The sequence below is a fragment of the Oncorhynchus tshawytscha genome, linkage group LG21 (genome assembly GCF_018296145.1).
Source record: "Oncorhynchus tshawytscha isolate Ot180627B linkage group LG21, Otsh_v2.0, whole genome shotgun sequence".
Lineage (NCBI taxonomy): Eukaryota > Metazoa > Chordata > Actinopteri > Salmoniformes > Salmonidae > Oncorhynchus > Oncorhynchus tshawytscha.
Genome location: NC_056449.1, coordinates 3,443,685 through 3,464,407, shown reverse-complemented (window position 1 = coordinate 3,464,407; position 20,723 = coordinate 3,443,685). Strand labels below are relative to the sequence as shown.

The following is a 20,723-nucleotide window of genomic DNA, read 5'->3' as shown; positions in this document are numbered from 1 at the left end:
CTGGCAAGAAGGACCTTGGTTGGCGAGGTGAACAAGAACCCATTGACCACTGACAGAACTACAGAGTTCCTTGGCTGAGATGGGAGAACCTGTCAGAAGGACAATAGTCTGTACAGCACCTCACCAATCTGGGTGGCCAGACAAAAGCTTCTCCTAAGAACAAGGCACATGACAGAACGCCTGGTGTTTGCAAAAAGGCATGTGATAGACTGAGCGCATAAGGCAAAAATATTCAGTGGTCTGATGAGACAAAAGTTGAACTCTTTGGCCTGAATGAAAAGCACTATGTCTTTGTCCACTGTGAAGCATGCTGGTGGCAGCATTATACTATGGAGATGCTTTCCATGGGCAGGGACTGGTAGACTAGTAAGGATAGAGGGAACAGGGAATGTAGCCAAGCGCATGCAAATCCTTGATAAGAATCTGTTTCAGAGTGCAAACGACCTTAGAATGAGGGTGAAGATTTACGTTCCAACAGGATAATGGCCCCCAAGCATAAAGCCAATGAAATTCTGGAATGGCTTCAGAAAAAGAGTGTGGAAGTCACCCAGACTTGAATTCCATTGAAAATCTGTGGAAAGACTTGAAGAATTCTGTGCACTGCCGATCTAACTTAACAAAGCTTGAGGAAATCCGCAAGGGAGAATGGGAGAAAATCCAAATGTGTAAAGCTGATAGACCTACCCAAGACACAAATCTGTATTCGCCGCCAAAGGTGCATCTACTAAGTATTGATTCAGAGGTGTGGATACTTATGCAAATGAGATTTCTGTATTTAATTTTCAATACATTTGCAAAGATTTCTAAGAACATGCTTTCACTTTCATTATGGGGTATTGTGTGTAGATGGGTGAGGGGAAATATTGAATCCAATTAGATTTCGGGTTGTAACACAACATGAGGGATGAATACTGTCTATAGAATAGACATGTCTAATTAAATTGACCGGCAGCCATCTTTTGTGGTAGTAATTAGAATTGAACATTTCAATTTCAATGGTGTATCAGCTAAGTGGCAGTGGTCTGAAGGGATCAGTCCATTCTATTTCTATTCGGGCAGGGACGATAACGGTATTGTGATATTCGTTACTAACGCGGCAAAAAAAAAAAAACGAGGCGGATTTCACAAAAAAAAGCCCTAATGTTGTAAACAAACATCATTATGTGGTCATTGCAGAGTCACATTTGTTTATTTTCCATGCAATAGCACACAATATTTTACAGACAGCTGGTTTTTAAAGGACCTAATAGTTAGATCTGCTTTGTTTTCATTTTTTCCATGGAACGAATATTGCATTACTGGTATCATCCCGGCTCTAATTTCTATGATTTTGAAAGTACACCTACACTGTATTTAAGAGCATGTTGTCTCAACTGATGGCGGGTACAACACAGAAACCTCCGATGTAAAGTAGGGTCTAAGTTACAAAATGTGAATATGTGGTTGTAGCTTATATGTGATTTTACAAAATAGTTTGACAACTCTGTTTTTTGTAAGCGTTTTAAATTATTTCAAACTTAACCTTTTATCATTTCCTGTGAATGTCTTGGCACTCTGACCACTTCCATGGGCAAAAATGTCTGGAAAGTTTTGTTTAAATCAAAAGGGATGCTGTCAAATAGTGATTGAATTCAAATGGATTTACCTGACAGCCTAGGATATTAGAAATCACATTCACTAGTCAGAAACTCTGAGGTGTCCTATTCATAGTAACAGGTGACTGTGAAACAATGTTTTCCACCTCTTGAGCTCCCTGCTTGGTACTTTCTGTTCTGTGTGATGACCATTTCAGGCATGGTGGAATTAGATGAAGTCAGCAGATACTGTTACATAATCATCTTTCATGGACAGACTACGGAAACATAAATGGTATCGTATATCTGTCATGATACAACGGGATGCTTAAAAGATAACGAGCAGCATTGGTTCCGGGAGGGGACATTTGGCTTGCCTGTAACTTGGCAAAGAGAGGTTGGCACTTTGTTCTCTTAAAGGAAAAATTCACCCAAAACCACTTATTCCTATAATATACAGTGTTACATAACACTATGTGAGAACAATTTCTTTTGTCAACAAAAGTTTTGTATAATAAGGTTGGTAGCAAAATGTGTGAATCGTTGTGGAAATCTGTTACAGCTAAAGTTAACTACAAAACCCGCAATGCTCTCTCTATGGACTGGCTGGCTAGCTAGGTAACTTGCTAGCAAACGTAGCTGCACACAATAATACCAAAGTCATTATCAGCATGTGAAGTAGCTAAGTATCTTTAATATCGCCTAAACAAACTGCACTGTCAATTTAGGAGTCAATCTCACCATGTTCAACCTGCAACTTGATGTGCCTCAGCGTGGAGTTTGACATTCGCAATGGCACCATGCAATGCACCCTGGACTGAGAGGTAGACAAATGGGAGAAATGTGTTATACCCTCTGTTAAATTACAAATTTCCAGAGGTACGGGTATCGCAAAAAATATGATCAATGGCTTATGAAACCTGACTTGTATGATGTTTTCGTAATCTAAAAGTTGTATTCCTTTTAACTTCGTGTAGTGAGACCGGCTTTATCTCAATGCTACGTCATACTGGCCAAATTTCTGCCTGCTGAACTGCAATATCTGAGACCCAAATTAATTGACCCAGGGAATCTATAGAACATTGCTCAGAGATCCACAAAAACTATCATTAAAAATGGGTGACTCTTTAATTGAACACGTGTGGACTCATAACTTAATCCAGCGTCTGACCAATTACACAAGACCTTAGTTCTGGGTTAACCAAGATTACATAATATGAACGCATGGCTTCCTCCTTGTTTAAGATATACAGTGCCTTCAGAAGGTATTCACACCCGGTGACTTTAAAAAAAATTTTTTGTTACAGCCTGAATTTAAAATTAATTAAATTTAGATTATTTTTTTTGTCACTGGCCTACAGACAATACCACATAATGTCGAAGTGTTATTATGTTTTTAGAGAAGTTTACAAATAAATAAAAAGCTGAAATGTCTTGAGTCAATAAGTATTCAACCCTTTTGTTATGGCAAGCCTAAGTAAGTTCTGGAGTAAAAATGTGCTTAAGTCACAAGTTGCATGGACTCCTCCTGTGTTCAATAATAGTCACTACAAAGATACAGGCGTCCTTCCTAACTCGGTCGCCGGAGAGGAAGGAAACCGCTCAGGGATTTCACCATGGTGACTTTAAAATAGTTTGTTTTCTCCTATCACAGCCATTAAACTCTGAGGATGGATCAACAACATTGTAGTTACTCAACAATGCTAACCTAATTGACAGAGTGAAAAGAAGGGAGCCTGTTTGCAACAAGGCACTAGTAATACTGCAAAACGTGGCCAAACAAATAACTTTTTGTCCTGAATACAAAGTGTTATGTTTGGGCCAAATCCTATACAACATATTACTGAGTACCACTCTCCATATTGTCATGCATAGTGGTGGCTGCGGCATGTTATGTGTATGTTTGTATTCGCTATGGACTGAGTTTTTTTCAGGATTAAAAAAATAAGCGGAATGGCGCTAAGCACAGGAGAGAACCTGGTTGTCTGATTTTCCACCAGACACTAGGAGATTAAAACCTAAAAGGCCAAATCTACAGTAGATTTGCTAAAGACAGTGAATGTTCCTGAGTGGCTGAGTTAGTTTTGAAAATCCATGGCAACACCTTAAAATGGTTGTCTAGCAATGATCAACAACCAATTTGACTGCGCTTGAATAATGGGCAAATGTTGCACAAACCAGGTGTGGAAAGCTCTTAGAGACATACCCAGAAAGACTCACAGCTGTAATCGCTGCCAAAGGTGCTTCTACAAAGTATTTACTCAGGGGTGTGAATACTTATGGAATTGAGATTTCTGTATTTCATTTTCAATAAATGTGCAAACATTTTTAAAAACAGTTTTCACTTTTGTCATTATGGGGTATTGTGTGTAGACAGGTGAGAAAATACAGATATTCTAAATGGATTAAATCACAAAAAAATGTGTAGTAAGTCAAGGGGTATGACTACTTTCTGAAGGCACTGTAGATGTAAACATTGATTAGCCTATGACTTAATATTTTGGATAAATGTTCCATGTGTTTGAGAAAAATATTCTGAACTTTTGAGGAAACAATCCACAGAAAATGAGTAGAATCAAGCCTTTCTACATCTGAATTTGACATGGGAAATGGTTCTAGGTAATTGTCAATGCGTAATAATCATTGTCCGCACCCTGCGGTTTATGAAAAGCTTGTGGAGATGATACAGAAAGTTCCATGGTCTCTAACACATTGTGACCATTTACAGCTGTCAGGCCCTTGTGTTGTAAAATGTGAAGGTAACTTTGACTCCCCATTCATCTGCTAGAGACCTTTTTTTAAGTGTGAGCTCTTTTTCTGCTCAGATATCTTCAGTATATTTAACCTTTGGAGAAGTGCTCAATGTTCTGGGCTTTGTTGATGTGGATAAATGTGTCCATTAATCCGTTAGAACAGTGTGAGAATCCTCTCCCCTGGGCTCTTTCTGTTGCTATACTACAGACAGCGGACAGACACCGCTGCCATGACAACACACAACCATTACTCATAACCATCTGCATACACAATGAGGGACAAGACCCTGAAATGCAATCGGTGGTGTCAGTGAGCTGTTGCCATGGCAATGTGGCTGTGACATGGCAGCAGCAGATGCGGTTGGCGAGGGGGGGGAGAGAGAGAGAGTAACTCTCAGCATTTATGGGTTCTGAAACTTCTCAGACTAGGAGGGGGGAATGTGGTGTCTTATGCTGTGTTTACACAGGCAGCTGAATTCTGAAATTTTTTGGCCAATCACATCAGATCTTTTTCAGAGCTGATCTGATTAATCAAGACCTTAGTGAAAGAAAAGAGCCAAATTGGAGTGCCTCTGTAAATGCAGGCAAAGAGAGAGACAGAATATCTATTAGGAATCATTCCTATTCTCAGTTAGGTTACCCCACCGAGTCTCTCTCTCCTTGCAATTATAACATTAAACATGGGGCACGGAACAATTTTCAGCCAAGGTGATGAATGGTGTGATCTATCTTTAGATCTTTATGGAACATCTTGTACAATGTAATATACCTCCCACCATATTAGCAGCAGGCTCTGCACTTACTGCACCGACTGCAGTGTCAACGTCTAACGCTAGGTACATTTCAAGTGATGTCAACACCACTGATTCAATAGGACCTATTAAAGGAACAGCCAGCCTGGCTGAAAATGTACAGCAGCAACCACTAATTGGTAATTGTAACAGATGTCTTGGTGTTTATAGTCTCTCAGTGTGTACACTGTACATAGAAAACATCTGAGCCCACATGACCTGTCCTGCATAAGAGATGCTTGCTTTGTTTGCAGACTGTATAGAGTACTAGTCAAATGTTTGGACACATCTACTCATTCAAAGGTTTTTTTATTTAAACTATTTTCTGCATTGTAGAATAATAATGAAGATATTAAAACTATAAAGTAACACATATGGAATCATGTAGTAACCAAATATTGTATATTTTAGTTTCTTCAAAGCAGCCATCTTTTGCCTTGATGACAGCTTTGCACACACTTGGCATTCGCTCAACCAGCTTCACATGGAATGCTTTTCCAACAGTCTTGAAAGAGTTCCCACACATGCTGAGCACTTGTTGCCTGCTCTTCCTTCACTCTGCAGTCCTACTCATCCCAAACCATCTCAATTGGTTTGAGGTCGGGTGATTGTGGAGGCCAGGTCATCTGATGCAGCACTCCTTCACTCTCCTCCTTGGTCAAATAGCCCTTACAGTCTGGAGATGTTGGGTCATTGTCCTGTTGAAAAACAAATGATAGTCCCACTAAGCGCAAACCAGATGGGATGGCGTATCGCTGCAGAATGCTGTGGTAGCCATGCTGGTTAAGTGTACCTTGAATTCTAAATAAATCACTGAGTGTCACCAGCAAAGCACCCCCACACCACCTCCTCCATGCTTCACAGTGGGAACCACACATGCGGAGATCATCCGTTCACCTACTTTGTGTATGACAAAGACAGGGTGGTTGGAGCTAAAAATCTCAAATTTGGACTCATCAGACCAAAGGACAGATTTCCACTGGTCTAATGTCCATTACTTATGTTTCTTGGCCCAAGAAAGTCTCTTCTTCATGTCCTTATGTAGTGGCTTCTTTGCAGCAATTTTCCAATGAAGGCCTGATTCACGCAGTCTCCTCTGAACAGTTGATATTGAGATGTCTGTTACTTGAACTCTGTGAAGCATTTATTTGGGCTGCAATATCAAATCAAATCAAATTTTATTTGTCACATACACATGGTTAGCAGATGTTAATGCGAGTGTAGCGAAATGCTTGTGCTTCTAGTTCCGACAATGCAGTAATAACCAACAAGTAATCTAACTAACAATTCCAAAAAACTACTGTCTTATACACAGTGTAAGGGGATAAAGAATATGTACATAAGGATATATGAATGAGTGATGGTACAGAGCAGCATAGGCAAGATACAGTAGATGATATCGAGTACAGTATATACATATGAGATGAGTATGTAAACCAAGTGGCACAGTTAAAGTGGCTAGTGATACATGTATTACATAAGGATGCAGTCGATGATATAGAGTACAGTATCTACGTATGCATATGAGATGAATAATGTAGGGTAAGTAACATTATATAAGGTAGCATTGTTTAAAGTGGCTAGTGATATATTTACATCATTTCCCATCAATTCCCATTATTAAAGTGGCTGGAGTAGAGTCAGTGTCATTGACAGTGTGTTGGCAGTAGCCACTCAATGTTAGTGGTGGCTGTTTAACAGTCTGATGGCCTTGAGATAGAAGCTGTTTTTCAGTCTCTCGGTCCCAGCTTTGATGCACCTGTACTGACCTCGCCTTCTGGATGACAGAGGGGTGAACAGGCAGTGGCTCGGGTGGTTGATGTCCTTGATGATCTTTATGGCCTTCCTGTAGCATCGGGTGGTGTAGGTGTCCTGGAGGGCAGGTAGTTTGCCCCCGGTGATGCGTTGTGCAGACCTCACTACCCTCTGGAGAGCCTTACGGTTGAGGGCAGTGCAGTTGCCATACCAGGCGGTGATACAGCCCGCCAGGATGCTCTCGATTGTGCATCTGTAGAAGTTTGTGAGTGCTTTTGGTGACAAGCCGAATTTCTTCAGCCTCCTGAGGTTGAAGAGGCGCTGCTGCGCCTTCCTCACGATGCTGTCTGTGTGAGTGGACCAATTCAGTTTGTCTGTGATGTGTATGCTGAGGAACTTAACTTGCTACCCTCTCCACTACTGTTCCATCGATGTGGATGGGGGGGTGTTCCCTCTGCTGTTTCCTGAAGTCCACAATCATCTCCTTAGTTTTGTTGACGTTGAGTGTGAGGTTATTTTCCTGACACCACACTCCGAGGGCCCTCACCTCCTCCCTGTAGGCCGTCTCGTCGTTGTTGGTAATCAAGCCTACCACTGTTGTGTCGTCCGCAAACTTGATGATTTGAGTTGGAGGCGTGCGTGGCCACGCAGTCGTGGGTGAACAGGGAGTACAGGAGAGGGCTCAGAACGCACCCTTGTGGGGCCCCAGTGTTGAGGATCAGCGGGGAGGAGATGTTGTTGCCTACCCTCACCACCTGGGGGCGGCCCGTCAGGAAGTCCAGTACCCAGTTGCACAGGGCGGGGTCGAGACCCAGGGTCTCGAGCTTGATGACGAGCTTGGAGGGTACTATGGTGTTGAATGCCGAGCTGTAGTCGATGAACAGCATTCTCACATAGGTATTCCTCTTGTCCAGATGGGTTAGGGCAGTGTGCAGTGTGGTTGAGATTGCATCGTCTGTGGACCTATTTGGGCGGTAAGCAAATTGGAGTGGGTCTAGGGTGTCAGGTAGGGTGGAGGTGATATGGTCCTTGACTAGTCTCTCAAAGCACTTCATGATGACGGATGTGAGTGCTACGGGGCGGTAGTCGTTTAGCTCAGTTACCTTAGCTTTCTTGGGAACAGGAACAATGGTGGCCCTCTTGAAGCATGTGGGAACAGCAGACTGGTATAGGGATTGATTGAATATGTCCGTAAACACACCGGCCAGCTGGTCTGCGCATGCTCTGAGGGCGCGGCTGGGGATGCCGTCTGGGCCTGCAGCCTTGCGAGGGTTAACACGTTTAAATGTCTTACTCACTTCGGCTGCAGTGAAAGAGAGACCGCATGTTTTCGTTGCAGGCCGGGTCAGTGGCACTGTATTGTCCTCAAAGCGGGCAAAAAAGTTATTTAGTCTGCCTGGGAGCAAGACATCCTGGTCCGTGACTGGGCTGGGTTTCTTCCTGTAGTCCGTGATTGACTGTAGACCCTGCCACATGCCTCTTGTGTCTGAGCCGTTGAATTGAGATTCTACTTTGTCTCTGTACTGGCGCTTAGCTTGTTTGATAGCCTTGCGGAGGGAATAGCTGCACTGTTTGTATTCAGTCATGTTACCAGACACCTTGCCCTGATTAAAAGCAGTGGTTCGCGCCTTCAGTTTCACACGAATGCTGCCATCAATCCACGGTTTCTGGTTAGGGAATGTTTTATCGTTGCTATGTGAACGACATCTTCAACGCACGTTCTAATGAACTCGCACACCGAATCAGCGTATTCGTCAATGTTGTTGTCTGACGCAATACGAAACATCTCCCAGTCCACGTGATGGAAGCAGTCTTGGAGTGTGGAGTCAGCTTGGTCGGACCAGCGTTGGACAGACCTCAGCGTGGGAGCCTCTTGTTTTAGTTTCTGTCTGTAGGCAGGGATCAACAAAATGGAGTCGTGGTCAGCTTTTCCGAAAGGGGGCGGGGCAGGGCCTTATATGCGTCGCGGAAGTTAGAGTAACAATGATCCAGGGTCTTTCCACCCCTGGTTGCGCAATCGATATGCTGATAAAATTTAGGGAGTCTTGTTTTCAGATTAGCCTTGTTAAAATCCCCAGCTACAATGAATGCAGCCTCCGGATAAATCGTTTCCAGTTTGCAGAGAGTTAAATAAAGTTAGTTCAGAGCCATCGACGTGTCTGCTTGGGGGGGGGGATATATACGGCTGTGATTATAATCGAAGAGAATTCTCTTGGTAGATAATGCGGTCTACATTTGATTGTGAGGAATTCTAAATCAGGTGAACAGAAGGATTTGAGTTCCTGTATGTTTCTTTCATCACACCATGTCACGTTGGCCATGAGGCATACGCCCCCGCCACTCTTCTTACCAGAAAGATGTTTGTTTCTGTCGGCGCGATGCGTGGAGAAACCCGCTGGCTGCACCGCTTCGGATAGCGTCTCTCCAGTTAGCCATGTTTCCGTGAAGCAGAGAACGTTACAGTCTCTGATGTCCCTCTGGAATGCTACCCTTGCTCGGATTTCATCAACCTTGTTGTCAAGAGACTGGACATTGGCAAGAAGAATGCTAGGGAGTGTTGCACGGTGTGCCCGTCTCCGGAGTCTGACCAGAAGACCGCTTCGTTTCCCTCTTTTTCTGAGTCGTTTTTTTGGGTCGCTGCATGTAATCCACTCCGTTGTCCTGGTTGTAAGGCAGAACACAGGATCCGCGTCGCGAAAAACATATTCTTGGTCGTACTGATGGTGAGTTGACGCTGATCTTATATTCAGTAGTTCTTCTCTGCTGTATGTAATGAAACCTAAGATGACCTGGGGTACTAATGTAAGAAATAACACGTAAAAAAACAAAAAACTGCATAGTTTCCTAGGAACGCGAAGCGAGGCGGCCATCTCTGTCGGCGCCGGAAGTTTCGACTATAATATGAGGTGCAGTTAACTCTAATGAACTTATCCTCTGCAGCAGACGTAACTCTGGGTTTTCCTTTCCTGTGGTGGTCCTCATGAGAGCCAGTTTCATCCTGACTGGTTGCATCACCACCTGGTATGGCAACTGTGCAGCATCTGACCGTAATACCCTGACTACACCGGTCGCGTCACAAAATACATTCAGGAATCTGTTATTCAATTATTGCACCCACACTGCTTGTGTGTGTCAACGAGCATCTGCGTTGCCAAAGGCTAAAATAGAAGTCATTCCTATTTCTGACGCAGATCGCGCTGCAAGTCCTGCCTCTCCCATCTCTTCATTGGTTTAGAAGCAGGTACCCACGTGGGTGATTGAAAGACTAACTGTGTTGCTGGTTGTCCTGGTAATACTATGAAAGTTTAGATGCCAATCACCATACAAGTTCAAAGATGCAAAAGCCTGGAAAGAGGATAGATGACTAGAAACGATTTGGTTGACCATTTTTATGTATGGCTTAATTAATTGTATTTCAGGTAAATTAACAACCTAGTGTTTATATCCCAGGACAAATTAGCTAGCAACAGTAAGCTAGCTAAATAGGACAAATTAGCTAGCATGTGCAAGCTAACTAGCTAAATTGCCATAAATGTTTAAAGCTTTTCGACCTGTCTCCAAATTAATGTAATTGGTTCAGAGTTAGTTTTGATATTTTAACCTGTGTGTCGTGATCGTGTTTGGTGTAGAGGGACAAATTAAATTTATGCACGATGGCGCATGTGCGCAGCCAGTTTGGGTCCTGTGTGAAGCGCTACATAGGGTTGTGCATTACATCCCTGGGGCCAAGCTTCCTGTATACTGCTGAACAATATACCTATATACTGCTGAACAATTAATGAAATGGTCACCCGGTCTATTTGCGTTGTCTCCCCCCACAACAGCTACTCGCTGTTTATTATCTATGCATAATCACTTTACCCCTACCTACATGTACAAGTTTACCTCGACTATAACCTGTACCCCCGCACATTTACCCCCTGTATATACTCCAGCCTCATTATTGTTAATAATATTTTTATTGTTTTTATTTTTTACTTTATTTAGTAAATATTTTCTTAACCAACAATCCAGTCAAGAAAATAGAGTTATGGGCTGGTAAGAATTTCACAGTAAGGTCTATACTGCCTGTTTGGCGCATGTGACAAATAAAATTAGATTTTAGAGCAGGGGAGTATAGGAGGAGGAATTTTGTGCATATGCATTGTTATTTCGAAAGCACATTATTTGTATTTATTTTATACCTTTGTTGCCCATCTTTATCAAGGGATCCAATCATTCCGGACCCCACTGTAAAGGGCTGTCCCCGAAAATAACAACAAACAAATCTTGGTTGACTGAAAAGTTGTCTGTACTTTCGACCAATGTGGATTTTTCCATATATAGACATACCCTATGTGTTTTTTAATAAAATCAACTAAATTAATTGAGCTTGTCTGATGCTTTAAACTTACTGTTTGAGATAAGACTCATGACTCAACCTGACCCAAGCATTCTCCTCCCGCTCCTGCTGGCTTTTTCAGATTCTGCCATTACTCTCCTGAAGTTGCCGGTAATAGGCTATCCGAGGAATCAGCAATGCCAATTTATCTTACCATTTCTACCAATCTGAGTGCCAGTTATGTTTTTCATATGTACATTTTCATGGAACAGTTTCATTTATAATAATGTCTTCCTATCTCAATCTTTGTCATGTGTTTAATAAAAATTGTATCTAAATTGAAATGATACAAACCTAAAGTAACTTCTATTGCCAACTATGTAAAAATGGCCTACATGAAGCCAACAAATAAAAGTAGAAAATATCCTGAAGGAAAAAATATACACTGCTCAAAAAAATAAAGAACACTTAAACAACACAATGTAACTCCAAGTCAATCACACTTCTGTGAAATCAAACTGTCCACTTAGGAAGCAACACTGACAATAAATTGCACATGCTGTTGTGCAAATGGAATAGACAACAGGTGGAAATTATAGGCAATTAGCAAGACACCCCCCAATAAAGGAGTGGTTCTGCAGGTGGTGACCACAGACCACTTCTCAGATCCTATGCTTCCTGGCTGATGCTTTGGTCACTTTTGAATGCTGGCGGTGCTTTCACTCTAGTGGTAGCATGAGACTGAGTCTACAACCCACACAAGTGGCTCAGGTAGTGCAGCTCATCCAGGATGGCACATCAATGCGAGCTGTGGCAAGAAGGTTTGCTGTGTCTGTCAACGTAGTGTCCAGAGTATGGAGGCGCTACCAGGAGACAGGCCAGTACATCAGGAGACGTGGAGGCGGCCGTAGGAGGGCAACAACCCAGCAGCAGGACCGCTACCTCCGCCTTTGTGCAAGGAGGAGCAGGAGGAGCACTGCCAGAGCCCTGCAAAATGACCTCCAGCAGGCCACAAATGTGCATGTGTCTGCTCAAATGGTCAGAAACAGACTCCATGAGGGTGGTATGAGGGCCCGACGTCCACAGGTGGGGGTTGTGCTTACTACAGCCCAACACCGTGCAGGACGTTTGGCATTTGCCAGAGAACACAAAGATTGGCAAATTCGCCACTGGCGCCCTGTGCTCTTCACAGATGAAAGCAGGTTCACACTGAGCACATGTGACAGACGTGACAGAGTCTGGTGATGCCGTGGAGAACGTTCTGCTGCCTGCAACATCCTCCAGCATGACCGGTTTGGCGGTGGGTCAGTCATGGTGTGGGGTGGCATTTCTTTGGGGGGCCGCACAGCCCTCCATGTGCTCGCCAGAGGTAGCCTGACTGCCATTAGGTACCGAGATGACATCCTCAGACCCCTTGTGAGATCATATGCTGGTGCGGTTGGCCCTGGATTCCTCCTAATGCAAGACCATGCTAGACCTCATGTGGCTGGAGTGTGTCAGCAGTTCCTGCAAGAGGAAGGCATTGACGCTATGGACTGGCCCGCCCGTTCCTCAGACCTGAATCCAATTGAGTACATCTGGGACATCATGTCTCGCTCCATCCACCAACGTTGCACGTTGCACCACACTGTCCAGGAGTTGGTGGATGCTTTAGTCCAGGTCTGGGAGGAGATCACGTGTATGTGACCATGCATCAGGAGCATGCCCAGGCGTTGTAGGGAGGTCATACACGCACGTGGAGGCCACACACACTACTGAGCCTCATTTTGACTTGTTTTAAGGACAATACATCAAAGTTGGATCAGCCTGTAGTGTGGTTTTCCACTTTTAATTTTGAGTGTGACTCCAAATCCAGACCTCCATGGGTTGATAAATTTGATTTCCATTGATCATTTTTATATGATTTTGTTGCCAGCACATTCAACTATGTAAAGAAAAAAGTATTTAATAATATTTCATTCATTCAGATCTAGGATGTGTTATTTTAGTGTTCCCTTTATTTTTTTGAGCAGTCTATATCACATTGGCTGTGCATGGTCTGTCTGTAACAAACTTGAAACATTGTATCAACTGGGTCCAGCCTGAAGCTTGTGCTAGCGAACTTGCAACATTGTACAACATATTCTGGGCCCTCGAGTTTCCCGCACCAGTGAGCTCGTGACAGACACAGCTGTGGAGAATATGGAAAGCTTAACGTTTCTTGGCATACACATCACTGACAAACTGAAATGGATCACCCACACAGACAGAGGCTAAAGAAATTTGCTTTGTCACCTAAAACCTGCGCAAATTTGTAGATGCACAATTGAAAGCATCCTGTCGGGCTGTATCACCGCCTGGTACGGCAACTGCACTGCCCACAACTGCAGAGCTCTCCAGAGGGTGGTGTGGTCTGCCCAACGCATTACCGGGGGCAAACTACTCGCCCTCCAGGACACCTACAGCACCTGATGTCACAGGAAGGCCAAAAAGATAATCAAGGACATCAACCACCCGAGCCACTGCCTGTTCATCCCGCTATCACCCAGAAGGTGAGGTTAGTACAGTTGCATCAAAGCTGGGACTGAGAGATTGAAAAACAGCTTTTATCTCAAGGCCTTCAATGTTAAACAGCCGTTACTAGCACGTTAGAAGTTACTACCTATAGGCATAGACTAGGAATCATTGGCCACTTTAATGGAACACTAGTCACTTTAATAATGTTTACATATTTGCATTACTCATATGTACATACTGTATTCTATACTATTCTACGATATCTGTCGCTTAATGCTTACATATCTTGCTTTACTCATCTCATGTGTATATACTGTTTTTCTGTGCTATTCTACTGTATCTTAGTCCGTTCCGCTCTGACATCGCTCGTCCATATGTACAGTTGAAGTCAGAAGTTTACATACACTTAGATTGGAGTCATTAAAACTCTTTTTCAACCACTCCACAAATTTCTTGTTAACAAACTATAGTTTTGGCAAGTCAACTTGGACATCTACTTTGTGCACGACACAAGTATTTTTTCCAACCATTGTTTACAGACAGATTATTTCACTTATAATTCGCTTTATCACAATTCCAGTGGGTCAGAAGTTAACTTAGTGTATGTAAACTGTGCCTTTAAACAGCTTGGAAAATTCCAGAAAATTGTCATGGCTTTAGAAACTTCTGATAGGCTAATTGACATAATTTGAGTTAATTGGAGGTATACCTGTGGATGTATTACAAGGCCCACCTTCAAACACAGTGCCTCTTTGCTTGACATCATGGGAAAATCAAAAGATATCAGCCAAGACCTCAGAAAATAAATTGTAGACCTCCAAGAGTCTGGTTCACCCTTGGGAGCAATTTCCAAATGCCTGAAGGTACCACATTCATCTGTACAAACAATAGTACGCAAGTATAAACACCAAGGGACCACGCAGCCGTCATCCCGCTCAGGAAGGAGACGCGTTCTGTCTCCTAGAGATGAATGTACTTTGGTGTAAAAAGTGCAAATCAATCCCAGAACAACAGCAAATGACCTTGTGAAGATGCTGGAGGAAACTGGCACAAAAGTATCTATATCCACAGGAGTCCTATATCGACATAACCTGAAAGGCCGCTCAACAAGGAAGAAGCCACTGCTCCAAAACCTCCACAAAAACTACGGTTTGCAACTGCACATGGGGACCAAGATCGTACTTTTTGGAGAAATGTCCTCTGGTCCGATGAAACATAAATAGAACTGCCATAATGACCATCATTGTGTTTGGAATAAAAGGGGGATGCTTGCAAGCCGAAGGATACCACCCCAATCGTGAAGCACGGGGTGGCAAGCATCATGTTGTGGGGGTGCTTTGCTGCATGAGGGTCTGGTGCACTTCACAAAATAGATGGCATCATGAGGCAAGAAAATTGTGGATATATTGAAGCAACATTTCAAGACATCAGTCAGGAAGTCAAAGCTTGGTCATAAATGGGTCTTCCAAGTGGACAATGACCCCAAGCATACTTCCAAAGTTGTGGCAAAATGGCTTAAGGACAACAAAGTCAAGGTATTGGAGTGGCCATCACAAAGCCCTGACCTCAATCTTACAGAAGATTTGTGGGCAGAACTGAAAATGTTTGTGCGAGTAAGAAGGCCTACAAACCTGACTCAGTTACACCAACTCTGTCAAGACAAATGGGTCAAAATTCAGGGAACTTATTGTGGGAAGCTTGTGGAAGGCTTCCTGAAACGTTTGACCCAAGTTAAACAATTTCAAGGCAAAGCTACCAAATACTAATTGACTGTATGTAAACTTCTGACCCACTGGGAATGTGATGAAAGAAATAAAAGCTGAAATAAATAATTATCTCTCTTATTATTCTGACATTTCACATTCTTAAAATAAAGTGGTGATTCTAACTGACCTAAGACCGGGGATTTTTACTAGGATTAAATGTCAGGAATTGTGAAAAACTGAGTTTAAATGTGTTTGGCTAAGGTGTATGTAAACTTCCGACTTCAACTGTATATAGTCTTAATTAATTTCTACTTTGATTTGTGTGTGTTGTGTAATTTGTTAGATATTACTGCACTGTCGGAGCTAGAAGCACAAGCATTTCGCTACACCCACAATAACATCTGGTAATCACGTGTATGTGACCAATAAGATTAGATTTTTAGGCTTTTTGTGCAAAGGATAAGAAGCAGTGCTTGACTTGGGCAGGAGCTCTCCGGAGCTGAATTCCGGCACCTCAAATGTTCTACTGCTTGAGCTCCCGTTCCTCTTTACAGAATATTAGCTAAAAAGTATTGTGGAGCTCCTGCACCTAATATAAACAACACTTAAATATAAAAAATGACCAGCACCCAGAATGAGTACCGGAACCTATTTCAGTCCAAGTCGAGCACTGACAAGAAGTAATCAGGTAGGCCTATTTTATGATGTTTCCACTGGATGAGAGCTTGACATTTTTCCCTTTCACGCTGAGTGGTTATCGTAAGGGAGAGCGCTGTAAAGGTTTTTCAAATGGCCTACATTGAGGAACTATTGTCATTCTCAATGGATGTAAAAACAGAATTTGTTTGCTTGCTGTTTGAGGTGAAAAAAACATTACTTTGACAAGCTCCACAGCTCATTAGTGGTGGTGTATTAAAGTTATCAGATCCCCAAATGGGCACATTTAAATGCCTACATTTGCGCACAGGCCAGGTCGCCTATATACGTCTGAGTAATCAGGTGCACATCCTTACGTAACCTTGACAGGAGCGCACCAAACAATAGACAATGACTACATTTTAATTGACTAAACTTGTAAATGGTATGAAATAAACCAAAACGTGTTCCTCACAAGTGTAGCATAGGTTGTGCACTCTGCAAACAATGTCCACTCCGACAATGAGAACGGTAAGACTGGAATAATATATTGATGCATTAACATAAATTATCATAACCAAACAAACATTGTAGATTAGAAATGATAGAAATTAACAGTAAATGTACTACTGGTGATATGTAATGGGGAAGTGATAGACTAAAAATCAAAAGCATACAATTCACACAATGAAGTTCTGAAACAATGAATGTGCACAAATTGGTGGGAGAGAACACATGGAGAGAAGTGCATTGAGCTTCTTGGGCGCTGCATGGTCAAGCCGACGTCTCCATTGGCCGTGTTGCATTTACGATGACATGGCTCTGCAGAAGTCAGGGCATTCATACTTGCGCATTTACAGAGCTGTTTGTTGTGAGGGGAGTTGTCAAGGAAGTGAGTTTGTGTTTATACAGGATCTACCGCCCCCCAATCGTGTCAATGCGGAGCTATACAGAGCCCTCCGCATTGTTACAACATATGGGAGGTGCATGGCGATGCGGTACTGAGCTCAATTTGGCCTCTCCGCAATTGTCACCCCCTCCATATGGAGCCTCCGACCACATTTTTGGATAAAGCATAAATCGGCTTTGTCTGGTCCTCTACAATGGATTAGTTCATTAAGAGGTTGAATGTATGTGTGTATACGTGCATGCGTACGCCCGTACACCCATCTTAGTGAACTAATCTGTGTGTGTGTGTGTATATATTTATTTATTTATAACATAGTGGGGCAAAAAAGTATTTAGTCAGCCACCAATTGTGCATGTTCTCCCCACTTAAACTTCAACTATGACAGACAAAATGAGGGGAAAAAATCCAGAAAATCACATTGTAGGAATTTTAATGAATTTATTTGCAAATTATGGTGGAAAATAAGTATTTGGTCAAAAACAAAAGTTTATCTCAATACTTTGTTATATACCCTTTGTTGGCAATGGCAGAGGTCAAACGTTTTCTGTAAGTCTTCACAAGGTTTTCACACACTGTTGCTGGTATTTTGGCCCATTCTTCCATGCAGATCTCCTCTAGAGCAGTGATGTTTTGGGGCTGTTGCTGGGCAACACGGACTTTCAACTCCCTCCAAAGATTTTCTATGGGGTTGAGATCTGGAGACTGGCTAGGCCACTCCAGGACCTTGAAATGCTTCTTTACAAAGCCACTCCTTCGTTGCCCAGGCGGTGTGTTTGGGATCATTGTCAAGCTGAAAGACCCAGCCACGTTTCATCTTCAATGCCCTTGCTGATGGAAGGATACATAACCCCATTCATTCTTTCCTTTACACGGATCAGTTGTCCTGGTCCCTTTTCAGAAAAACAGCCCCAAAGCATGATGTTTCTACCCCCATGCTTCACAGTAGGTATGGTGTTCTTTGGATGCAACTCAGCATTCTTTGTCCTCCAAACACAACGAGTTGAGTTTTTACCAAAAAGTTCTATTTTGGTTTCATCTGACCATATGACATTCTCCCAATCTTCTTCTGGATCATCCAAATGCTCTCTAGCAAACTTCAGACGGGCCTGGACATGTACTGGCTTAAGCAGGGGGAAACGTCTGGCACTGCAGGATTTGAGTCCCTGGCGGCGTAGTGTGTTACTGATGGTAGGCTTTGTTACTTTGGTCCCAGCTCTCTGCAGGTCATTCACTAGGACCCCCTGTGTGGTTCTGGGATTTTTGCTCACCGTTCTTGAGATCATTTTGACCCCACGGGGTGAGATCTTGCGTGGAGCCCCAGATCGAGTGAGCTTATCAGTGGTCTTGTATGTCTTCCATTTCCTAATAATTGCTCCCACAGTTGATTTCTTCAAACCAAGCTGCTTACCTATTGCAGATTCAGTTTTCTCAGCCTGGTGCAGGTCTACAATTTTGTTTCTGGTGTCCTTTGACAGCTCTTTGGTCTTGGCCATAGTGGAGTTTGGAGTGTGACTGTTTGAGGTTGTGGACAGGTATCTTTTTATAACAAGTTCAAACAGGTGCCATTAATACAGGTAACGAGTGGAGGACAGAGGAGCCTCTTAAAGAAGAAGTTACAGGTTTGTGAGAGACAGAAATCTTGCTTGTTTGTAGGTGACAAATACTTATTTTCCACCATAATTTGCAAATAAATTCATAAAAAATCCTACAATGCGATTTTCTGGATTTTTTTCCCCTCATTTTGTCTGTCATAGTCAAAGTGTACCTATTATGAAAATTACAGGCCTCATCTTTTTAAGTTGGAGAACTTGCACAATTGGTGGCTGACTAAAAACTTTTTTGCCCCACTGTATACACACATACATACACACAACTCAGTAAAAAAAGAAACGTCCATTTTTCAGGACCCTGTTTTTCAAAGATGATTGGTAAAAATCTCAACTTCACAGATCTTCATTGTAAAGGGTTTAAACACTGTTCCCGTGCTTGTTCAATAAACCATAAACAATTAATGAACATGCACCTGTGGAACGGTTAAGACACTTACTACTTAAGGCTAGGGGGTGGTATTTTCACATCCGGATGAAAAGCGTGCCCAAAGTAAACTGCCTGCTACTCAGGCCCAGAAGCTAGGACATGCATATTATTAGAAGTTTCTAAAACTGTTTGAATGATGTCTGTGAGTATCCTTTGAGAAATGAAGAAGAAGGGCTGTCCAGAACGAGGGTCGAGTAAAGTGTACTGTTGTGGTTGAGGCGCGCGACCTGAAAACACGCTCCACTTTGTTTTCCTCTGGTATTGAACACAGTTTATTCCATCTTAAATTTCATCGATTATTTACATTTAAAAATACCTAAAGTTGAATTAGGAATGTTGTTTGAGATGTTTGGATCAAGTTTACAGGTAACTAATTAGATAATGTGTAGTCATGTTGCGGGAGTTGGAACCGGTGTATTTTCTGAATCATACGCGCCAAATAAATTGACATTTTGGATATCTAACGAGTGAATTTATCATTCAAAAGGACCACTTGTGATGTTTAATGGACATATTGGAGTGCCAACAGAAGAAGATCTTCAAAGGGAAGGCATGATTTATATGTTATTTCTGACCTTTGTTGTGCCTGGCGGGTTGAATTATGATTTCCATGTGTATGTTTGATGGGGTGCTATCCTCAGATAATAGCATGGTTTGCTTTCACCGTAAGGCCTTTTTGAAATCTGACACTGTGGCTGGATTAACAAGAAGTTCATCTTTAAACCGGTGTATAACATTTGTATGATTTATGAATTATTATGAGTATTTCTGTTATTAATAGCGCTGCTATTTCACTGGGTGTTGTCAAATCAATCCTGTTAAACGGGAAGGGATCACTAGTTGACAGCTTACAGACGGTAGGCAATTAAGGTCACAGTTATGAAAACTTAGGACACTAAAGAGGCCTTTCTACTGACTCTGAAAAACAGCAAAAGAAAGATGCCCAGGGTCCCTGCTCATCGGCATGAATGTGCCTTAGGCATGCTGCAAGGAGGCATGAGGACTGCAGATGTGGTCAGGGAAATAAATTGTAATGTTTGTACTGTGAGACGCCTGAGACCATGCTACAGGGAGACAGGACGGACAGCTGATCATCCTCGCAGTGGCACACCATGTGTAACAACACCTGCACAGGATCTGTACATCACACCTGCGGGACAGGTACAGGATGGCAACAACAACTGCCTGAGTTACACCAGGAACGCACAATCCCTCCATCAGTGCTCAGACTGTCTACAATAGGCAGAGAGAGGCTGAACTGAGGGCTTGTATGTAGGCCTGTTGTAAGGCAGGTTCACACCAGACCTCACCGGCAACAACGTCGCCTATGGGCACAAACCCACCGTCACTGGACCGGACAGGACTGGCAAAAAGTGCTTTTCACTGACGAGTTGCGGTTTTGTCTCACCAGGGGTGATGATCGGATTGAATGAGCGTTACACCGAGGCCTGTACTCTGGAACGGGATCGATTTGGAGGTGGAGGGTCCGTCATGGTCTGGGGCGGTGTGTCACAGCATCATTGGACTGAGCTTGTTGTCATTGCAGGAAATCTCAATGCTGTGCGTTACAGGGAAGACACACTCCTCCCTCATGTGGTACCCTTCCTGCAGGCTCATCCTGACATGATCCTCCAGCCTGACAATGCCACCAGCCATACTGCTCGTTCTGTGCATGATTTCCTGCAAGACAGGAATGTCTGTGTTCTGCCATGGCCAGCGAAGAGCCTGGATCTCAATCCCATTG

General features: G+C 42.9%; 1 protein-coding gene across 3 annotated transcripts in view; it reads left to right on the top strand.

Moving 5' to 3' along the window:
• LOC112220729 (protein FAM13B) overlaps positions 1-20,723 on the top strand; it is an 84,811-nt gene that overhangs the window by 36,662 nt on the left and 27,426 nt on the right. The window lies entirely within an intron of this gene.